The 8,238-nt window shown below is 32.2% G+C and overlaps 1 long non-coding RNA gene across 1 annotated transcript; it reads left to right on the top strand.

Moving 5' to 3' along the window:
• The first annotated feature begins 7,512 nt into the window (after positions 1 to 7,512).
• Positions 7,513 to 7,964, top strand: LOC121210973 (uncharacterized). Its single transcript, XR_005906284.1, has 3 exons — positions 7,513 to 7,571; positions 7,649 to 7,750; positions 7,906 to 7,964. It is a non-coding gene; the product is annotated as an uncharacterized lncRNA (long non-coding RNA).
• The last annotated feature ends 274 nt before the right edge of the window (positions 7,965 to 8,238 follow it).

Genomic DNA, 8,238 nt, shown 5'->3' with positions numbered 1-8,238 from the left:
CCAGGTTTTGCATACATTGATCATTTTCTGGCTCTTTTCCTTCGAATACATGGTTCTCTTGAAACTAAATGCTCAGGTACTTTCTGCATATTCTGTGATTCTTATTAGATAAGTTATAAATCAACAGTTATGTTAGTTTTGATCAAGGCCTCTATAAACATAAAGTTGGTATTCTGGTTAGGAGAAGTTAATGTTTATGAGTTTTGTGGAGTATGATTCTGCACATGCAAAGTTGGTTTGTTTAAAGCTGTGCATTTTCATGTTTACATACTAATGGTGATTCCATTTTTGTTTTTTAGATGTTCTTTTGGTCTGTTTTCATGTTTCTATCCAACTTATGTGTTTACTGTGCAGTTGTGCCATATTTTGCTAAGGTGTATAGCTTCATTGGTAGTGTCTTTGATCCTGGTACAAGTGGGCACTTGCAAAACTGATATAGGTAAAGTTTTTATATTTGCTTAAACTGAAATATATTTGGTGCTACTCTTATAATCTTACATCTGTTCTAGGTACTATCGAGCACCTGAATTAATATTTGGTGCAACTAAATACACCACAGCCATTGGCATTTGTTCTAGGTACGTACAAGTTTCATTGCTAAAATTTTTCCTTATTTCTATGCATTTTCACTTTAAATTACTTAACAAATATTACTTTTTTGACTCCAGCCTCTGTTTGCTGGTGAGAGTGGAGTAGACCAGGTACGTTTTATTAAGGTAGGCTTTATTTCAAAATTCTAATCAATAATAGTTTTATCATGATGATTTTGGAAAAATTAATATTTTGGGGTTGCGATTTTGTAAAGATTTAATTGCTAGTTCTGTTTGGAGTAGAACTATTTTGTTTCCAAATTAATTTTAAATATTTGGTTCAACTTAATTATTATTTGATTCAACTTAAGTATGAATAGGTATGAATTAATTTTATTACCGTGTAGCTTGCTTATCCATTAAAATTACAACAATAGCTGACTTTCTCTCCAACCTTATTTTAAATATTTTAAAGATTCTAAGTATATAGGCTGGAAACCTGACGGGTTGCCTTATATCGAGCTGCAAGATATAATGGATCCTCCCTAGGTGTAACAACACCACGTATGATGAATCTTAAAAAATTCAAAAAGACTTGAAAAAAGTTCTATCGAGCTCATTTACTATTGAATATTTATATAACCTTAATTTATTTCCAATTTACTTATAAAAATTAAACTACGATTCTTTTTTGACATTATTATATTCAAATTACTATTTTTTATATTAATAATGTTTTATTTTAATATTTAATATTTTTAAATTTCTTTAAAAGTTATAATTACTTTTTTATCAAAATTACAACAATAGCTGACCTTCTCTCTAACCTTATTTTAAATATTTTAAAGATTCCAAGTATATAGGCTGGAAACCTGACGGGTTGCCTTATATCGAGCTGCAAGATATAATGGATCCTCCCTAGGTATAACAACGCCACGTATGATGAATCTTAAAAAATTCAAAAAGACTTGAAAAAAGTTCTATCGAGCTCATTTACTATTGAATATTTATATAACCTTAATTTATTTCCAATTTACTTATAAAAATTAAACTACGATTCTTTTTTGACATTATTATATTCAAATTACTATTTTTTTATATTAATAATGTTTTATTTTAATATTTAATATTTTTAAATTTCTTTAAAAGTTATAACTACTTTTTATCAAAATTACAACAATAGCTGACCTTCTCTCCAACCTTATTTTAAATATTTTAAAGATTCAAAGTATATAGGCTGGAAACCTGACGGGTTGCCTTATATCGAGCTGCAAGATATAATGGATCCTCCCTAGGTGTAACAACGCCACGTATGATGAATCTTAAAAAATTTGTATGTTTCAATTTAATATGTCCCATCTAATATACAAATATTTAATAAAATATTTTATATAGTTTTTAACTTAAATTTAAATTATTTTTGAAATATTCTCGTCCGTTTTATCACAAATATTATTCTCCGTTTTATCACAAATATTATCGTCCGTTTTACCGTTTAAGTTAAACTTTTTATTCAAACTAAATCATAGCTTTTAAGTTAAATACGGATGTCCACACAGTGCTTTAATATGTACTTAAGAGAAGATGACTTGTAAAACATAAATTAAATTAAGTGTGGACTATTTTAACTGCACATGTGATTTGTCAAATAAAAACGAACGACATGTATATTATTTAATTAAAATAATTTTTATAAATATTATTTAATTAAATATTATTTAATCCCGCTACTTACCTGTAGATACTTGATATTTGATATGTATTATCCATGTGATTTTCCACATCGTGAAATAAAAAACTTACATAATACATAAATATATTTGATATCATAATTTACATAACTTATATAACATATATAACTTACATAACTTATATAACATACATAACTTATATAACTTATATAACTTAGATAAATATATAACTTACATAACTTACATAATACTTAAATATATTTTATATCATAATTTACATAACTTACATAACTTATATAACTTAGATAAATATATAATTTACATAAATATATATCATATCATAAATTACATAACTTACATAATACTTAAATATATATCATATCATACATAACTAGTTTACGAAATTTACTCAACTTACATAATACATAAATCTATAGTCGAAAATCCTGCAACTTGCCTAAATTAGTTTATACCCATTAGAGACTTGATATTTAGTATAATGATATGATTTAAATCAATTGAGAACATTTAAGTAACTGTAATATGTTGTCAACTTTAGATTTCAAGAACTACAAAATGGATAGGAGTTGGATGAAATTGTCAAGGGTAAGCAATGCCTATCAAAATGGAGTACAAACTTTTCTAAATTTTGCATTTCAAAATACAAGCCAAGAGAATATGATTCTTTGCCCGTGTAAGAAGTGTGGCAACATCTACTGGCATTTTCGTGAAGTTGTCTACGAACATCTAATTGTTGATGGCTTTATTCGGGGGTATAAAAATGGATTTTCCATGGAGAGTGTACATCTAGTGGAATTTCTTCAACGATTAATCTGACTTATCCTGATACTGATTACCATCAGTATTTTAGACAAGATGACATGGAAGATATGTTGCGGGAGGCATTTAATATGCGTAGTCATGGTGAGCAATCCTTTCCACCTGACTTTATTATATCTGAGGATTGTAATATTGGTGGAAATGTTTTTTTGCGAAACGGGAATAAGTGCACCTAATGAGGAGCCAAATGAAGAAGCGGCTAAGTTCTACAATTTAGTTAATGAAATGAATGAAGAACTTTACGAGGGATCAAAATATTCAAAATTGTCCTTCTGCATTTGTCTATTTCATTTAAAATGTTTGGGAGGGTGGACCGGAAACTCTTTTACAATGCTGTTAGAGTTTCTAAGAGAGATGTTTCCGTTTGCAAAAATTCCCCAGTCTTGTCAAGATATGAAGAGACTAATAAAAGATTTGGGCCTTGGGTACGATAAAATTCATAGTTGCCCAAATGACTGCATGTTGTACTGGGGTGATCAGAAAAACCAACAATCTTGTCATGTTTGCGGTAAGTCTCGTTGGATGAATAGTAATACAGAAGATGTGAATACGGATGAAGGTGGGGCACAGTTAAGAAAGAAGCCAGTCAAGGTCTTGCGATATTTTCCCCTGATACCAAGATTTCAAAGGCTTTTCATGTCCTCAAAGACAGCCGAATCTATGACGTGGCATAATGATCAACGGACCGATAATGGATTATTAAGACATCCTGCGGATTCTTTAGCTTGGAAATCATTTGACAGTAAATTTCCAAGCTTTGCAAGCGATCCTAGGAATATGAGGCTTGGGCTAGCAGCTGATGGCTTTAATCCATTTAAAATCATGAGTACTTCGTACAGTACTTGGCCTGTAGTGCTTGTTCCTTACAATTTGCCTCCATGGATTTGCATGAAGCAATCTTCATTTATTTTATCAATGATTATCCCTGGAGAGAAAGGTCCCGGAAATGATATTGACATCTATTTGCAGCCACTTATTGAAGAGTTAAAACAATTATGGTCGGGTGTTGAGACATATGATGTATTGAGAAAGGAGAACTTTAATTTACGTGCAGCTTTATTGTGGACAATTAATGATTTCCCGGCTTATGCTAATTTATCGGGTTGGAGTACTAAAGGACGTTATGCCTGTCCTTGTTGTGCTGCGCAAACTTGTTCGAAGTGGTTGTATAATGGGAAGAAGTTCTCTTACATGGGCCATCGTCGGTGGTTAGATGAAAATCATAAATTTAGATTTCAGAGGACTCTATTTGACGGTACTGAAGAGTACAGAGGAGCTCCTGAGTAGACCATTGGATCTAAAATCTTGTTTATGTTAAAATATATCAACTTTAATTATAGGAAGATGAATCAACCACCTATCACGCAAACAATGAGAAGATCGAGGGATGAATCTGATGATGAATCTGACGAAGAGGATGATCCTAATGAGGCGGAGTTGTGGAAGAAAAGGAGTATTTTTTTAGTTGCCTTATTGGGAGCACAACATTTTACGCCACAATCTTGATGTCATGCATATTGAGAAGAATGTCTGCGAGAACATAATTGGGACAATTTTAAATGTCGATGGAAAATCAAAAGACAATCTTCAGAGCCGACTTAATTTAGTTGACATGAGAATCCGGCATGATCTTCATCCTCAAGTACTTCTGAATGGGAAATATCGGTTGCCGCCTTCTATTTTTTCAATGTTAAATAAAGAGAAAGAAGTTTTCTGCATGGTGTTGAAGGATATAAAGGTCCCAGATGCGTATGCGTCAAATATATCTCGATGTGTGAGTTTCAAAGATAGAAGATTATATTCATTAAAATCACATGATTACCACATCTTGATGCAAGATTTACTCCCAATTGCTTTACGGTGCTGTATGTCAAAAAATGTAACGTCCTGTATAATTGAACTATCCAATATAATGAAAGCTATCTGTGGCAAAGTTTTGAATGTCGAAGAACTTGAGAAAGTACAGGATCGAGCGGCTTTGACTTTATGCAATTTAGAGAAGATCTTTCCACCTTCCTTCTTCACTATTATGGTGCACTTGGTAATCCATCTCCCTCACGAAGCAATCCTTAGTGGACCGGTTTTTTATCGATGGATGTATCCTATAGAAAGATGCTAATTTATTTCTCAAGTATTCATTCATTCACCTCTATACATTTAGTTACAGCTTTTGATAAATATTGTATATCGTGTTTAGGTTCCTAAGCAAATTGAAGTCATATTGTCGCAATAAGCGTTATCCAGAAGGATCAATTGCTGAAGGCTACTTGGCAGAAGAGTGCATGACCTTCTGTTCTAGATATTTAGAAGATGCTGAAACACGATTGAATAGACCAAGTAGAAATGCTGGGCTCAATGATCATGACTTGGCCGAAACTTATTTATTTCAAAGTTATGGAGAACCAATCGGCAAAGTTGAAATTGTAGAATTAGATGATATATCGTGGATACAGGCACATCGATATGTACTTTTTCACCACGATTCTATTGAACCGTTGCGCAAGTAAGTTATAAAATTGTCTTACATATTCGTCGTTTTGATTTGTTTATCTTCTAACCAATTAAACTTGTTTTTAATATAGTGAGTACAAACAAATTTTGAGATCTCGTGCACGCTCTCGAAGATTACAACATCGAGAGATTAATAAGTTATTCACAGAATATTTTCATGAATGGTTAAGTCAAACGATATGTAACTAAAGTTAATAAGTTACATATAATCGCGAAATTTAGTTAATCAAATAAGAATGTTTTTACATAATGCATTTATAATTATTTAATTTACTTTCGATTCAATAGGTTTGGAGTGGGAAGGACGTCAATGACGAAATTAAATGGCTTTCCCAAGGTCCGAACAGAGTAATAAAAAGATATAGTGCCTTCCTCATCAATGGATACAGATTTCATACAAAGTATCGCGAGAGAATGAGGAGAACTCAAAATTGTGGAGTTGTTGTTAATTCTTCAATTACAAGTTATGCTAGTGCTAGGGATAGTAATCCGGTTGAGGGTAATGTGGAGTATTACGGACTTCTTACCGACATTATTGAGTTGGATTACTATGGCAGATGGAAAGTTATCTTATTTCGGTGTGATTGGGCAGATGTTAATACTGCTCGAGGAATTAAAAAAGATCAATTTGGTTTTACAATGGTGAATTTCTCTCGCTTGATTCACACTGGACAACAATTGATGGACGAGCCATATGTATTTTCCTCTCAAGTGAAACAAGTTTTTTATTCGAAAGATCCAACTGATGAGGGTTGGTATGTTGTACTCCGGAACACCCCTAGAGACTTGTTTGACATGGGTAATGGAAGTAGAGATGACATTGTCGAAAGATCAGAAACATTACCTTTTCCAGAACAAAACTTAGATGAAAATATCCCTAGTACTAGTACACAATATCAATGGGTTCGAGATGATGTGAATGAAGATATTTACGAATAATGATGTAGTAAGATTTTATGTTTTTTTAATTATATGTAATATTATAATTTTAATCTTGGTCATGTTATATAATTTGACTATTTTATATGTACTACTATTGTTGTAATTTGTTACTAAAACTTTAACTATTTTATGTGTATTGCAGGAAAAATGCGTAGAAGAAGATTACGTGGTTTAAGTATTGTCCAGAATACTCCAAATTCGGAAGAAGGAAATAGTGAACAGCAGACAGTTGTTGGATCTTCCAATGTGCCAGAGACACTTGACGAGCCTGAAGAAGTTCAAAGTAATGTTACGTTTATTTTACATGTGTTGACTTTTATTATTAATTTATTTGTAAATTTTAATATAATAATAGTATATCATTTTTCAGCTGAAAATGGTAGGACGCGCAGAGTTCGAGGACGTACACTGCTTAGTGATTTATACGACTTAGATCCTGCCGACCGTGTCAAAGTAAGTAGAAATACTTATGGACAGCCTGTTGGATCTGAAGCTCGACTTTTAGCAGGCTATATTGGCATTTTAGCACGAAATGCCAATATGTTGCCCATCAACTACAAATCATGGCATCACATGCCTGATAGCAACAAAAATCAGGCTCTCGCTAATATTAAGGTAACAAAATGTGAATGTAATTTATAATATTTTGGTTTAAGTTTCATTCATATTTACATTCTAAACTTGTGTTTTTTTAGGATAGATTTGCTTTAGAGGTCTCCGATGATTATATCAAGAAGACATTGGGTAAAAAATGGAGAAAAAATAAAAGCATTTTAAAAAAACAATATTTTAAGAAAGACATAAGCTTCGAGGAAAAATTGAGAAATGTCCCGCCGGGAATGCTGAGGTACCAATGGGAAGATGCGGTTAGATTCTGGAATTCAAAGAAAGGTGAGGTATTACGTATTTCCAAACTCTTATATATAGTGTTAACTATATAAGTAATAATAATTTCATTATGTAGGACCGTGAGCGAGTTGGAATAAGCAGCAGGCAAAAACAAAAATTCACGCACACGGCAGGGTCGAGAAGTTTTGCTTCTGTAGCTGAGGCCGAGGTATTAAAATTTTATTAATTCTTTCAAATATTAATAACTTTTTAATATTAAATAATATTTTTACTACTATATTGTAGGAAGTCAAATCTGGACAAAAAGTTGGGCGCCTTCAGCTTTTTGAGATTACGCATAGGAAGAAAGATGGATCTCCTATGACATCCGAAGCTGGAGAAATTATGGTATATTTACTTAATAATATTTGATTTATTCTAAATATTTATAATGTTTAATTATAATTGTTTAATTCAATTCATCATTAGTAGTTTTAAATAATGTTATGTTGCATTCCTTTTTATTATATATTTCGTTTCTAACTTTTTAATTGATTTTTTAGGAGAAACTAAAGGATAAGAAGGCGGAATATGAAGCGACTACTTCGACTGATAGTTCTGTTAATCTTGAGAACATTGATAACAGAATTATCACTGAAGTTTTGGGTCCTGAAAGGTACGGTCGGGTTCGATTTCAAGGATCTGGTGTTACCCCGACCCAATATTTTGGATCCGGCTCCCAGCAATACATGCCTTCCGGAAGTCAAGCTAAAGCTGAAGTTCAGAGGTTAAGAGATCAGATAGCTCAGATGCAAGCGAACACAGTTGAGCAAATTGCTGAGGTTCAACGAAAATATGAAGAACTATAGCAACAACTTAGAGCGGAGGCAGCAGAG

This window comes from Gossypium hirsutum, chromosome A12 (assembly GCF_007990345.1).
Source record: "Gossypium hirsutum isolate 1008001.06 chromosome A12, Gossypium_hirsutum_v2.1, whole genome shotgun sequence".
NCBI lineage: Eukaryota > Viridiplantae > Streptophyta > Magnoliopsida > Malvales > Malvaceae > Gossypium > Gossypium hirsutum.
The sequence above is the reverse complement of the archived record's forward strand: the minus strand, read 5'-3'. Positions and strand labels throughout refer to the sequence as shown.